Source organism: Bison bison, unplaced genomic scaffold (assembly GCF_000754665.1).
Source record: "Bison bison bison isolate TAMUID 2011002044 unplaced genomic scaffold, Bison_UMD1.0 scf7180017864353, whole genome shotgun sequence".
Lineage (NCBI taxonomy): Eukaryota > Metazoa > Chordata > Mammalia > Artiodactyla > Bovidae > Bison > Bison bison.
In genome coordinates this window covers 3,265,824-3,267,634 of record NW_011494925.1, presented here as the reverse complement: position 1 = coordinate 3,267,634, position 1,811 = coordinate 3,265,824, and the positions used below count along the sequence as shown (strand labels likewise).

Sequence of the window (1,811 nt, the reverse complement as noted above, 5' to 3'; positions counted from 1 at the left end):
CCTTTGGGGGTGCTGTCCTCTTGGGGGGGCCTTGTCTTCTCTGGGGGGGCCCATCCTCTCAGGGGGGACCCTGTCCTCTCAGGGGGCCTCTTGGGGGGGCCTTGTCCTTTCTGGGGGGCCATCCTCTCGGGGGGCCCTGTCCTCTCTGGGGAAACCTTGTCCTCTGGGGGACCCTGTCCTCTCTGGGGGGACCTTGTCCTCTGGGGGACCCTGTCCTCTCTAGGGGTGGGGACCGTGTTCTCTCCAGTGGCCCCTGTTCCTCTTGGGGGGGCCCTGTCCTCTCTGGGGGGCCGTCCTCTCAGGGGCACCCTGTCCTCTCTGGGAGGCGGCCATCCTCTCGGGAGGCCCTGTCCTCTCTGGGGTGGCCCGTCCTCTCAGGGGGGACCTTGTCCTCTGGGGGACCCTGTCCCTGGGGGGGCCCTGTCCTCTCTGGGAGGACCTTGTCCTCTGGGGGACCCTGTCCTCTGGGGGGGACCCTGTCCTCTGGGGGTTACCCTATCCTCTCTGAGGGATCCTGTCCTCTCTGGGGGAGGGGACGGTGTTCTCTCTGGTGGCCCCTGTCCCTCTTGGCAGGGGCCATGTCCTCTCTGCAGGGAGGGCCCCTGTCTCCTCAGGTCCTCTGCCCCCCACTCCATGGCTCCTGCTGATGTACCTGGAGGTCGTCACCCTCTCCCCACCACCTGGGCTCAGTGCGTCCAGTGAGGGCGGGATAGGGGAGATGGGGATCGTTTGTTCTTTGTTGTCTACCTGGGGGAGGGGCTGTGGGCCAATTGACCCCAGGGGGCTAATGGATGGTGCTCCCAGCACGGCCATTACTGGGTCCCCCACAACCATGGGGGTGTCTGTTCTCTCTGGGCCTAATTTCTACATCTACACACACACACACACACACACACACACACACACAATGAGTACTTCTTATATCAAACTAAACTCCAGATGGCTCAGATACTTAAACCTAAAAAATGAGACCCTACATGTTCCAGAAAAAACTAGGAAAACTGAAGATACCCTAGAGTTCGGAAGGCCTTTCTAAGTACAGAACAAAGCTCAGAGGCTCTAAGAGGAACAACTGACACATTTAACCATCTTACAAAAATCCCCATGGCAAAAGCAAAACAAAATTACAAAAAATATGAGAAAATTAAAAGTTAAATGAGAAAACTGGCAAACTGTCTGCAACTGCTCTCACACATGAGACTAGAGGACAGAGGTGGCCTTTATCCCCAGCTGCAGAGATTCGGTGTCCCCCAGGATCATCCTTGGCCCACCAGACATGCTCCAGTGTGGTTACCCCACAACCCAGGATCAGTCTAGTGACTGGTCAGAGGGGGAGGGGGGAAATGCAAAACCCAGCCCCTTTGGCCTCTAAAAGGAACAACTCTATAGGTCATCCCAGCATCAGAAGTTCACCTTCTCCCTCAGTTTCATGGAAAGATGGTTCCTGAGAACGCCCCTCAATAAATCCCTGCGTGCAAACCTCTATCTTACAGTCTGCTCCGAAGGAAACCAACCTAAGCAAGGGGTCAGTGTCCTTAATATGTAAAGAGCATTTACAAATCAATGTGAAAAGGCCAACAACCTAACAGAAATGTGGGCAAAGTATATCAACTTGACCAGTCACTGGAAAGGAAGAATAAATACTTTCAACCTGACTGATAAGAAGAGCGATACAAATCAAATAATTTTTCAATTGACAAAAATAAAAGACAACACACATTGTTGAGGGTGTTCTTAGTGTATGTTGCTGTGAGAGTGTAACTTGGTGCAAATTTTATGGGGTCAATCTGGTAATATCGGTCAGAACAAAA

At 53.5% G+C, this 1,811-nt stretch overlaps 1 protein-coding gene across 1 annotated transcript in view; it reads left to right on the top strand.

The window, feature by feature from the left end:
* The window catches only part of FAM69C (family with sequence similarity 69, member C), an 8,147-nt gene that overhangs the window by 4,367 nt on the left and 1,969 nt on the right, over nt 1-1,811 (top strand). The window lies entirely within an intron of this gene.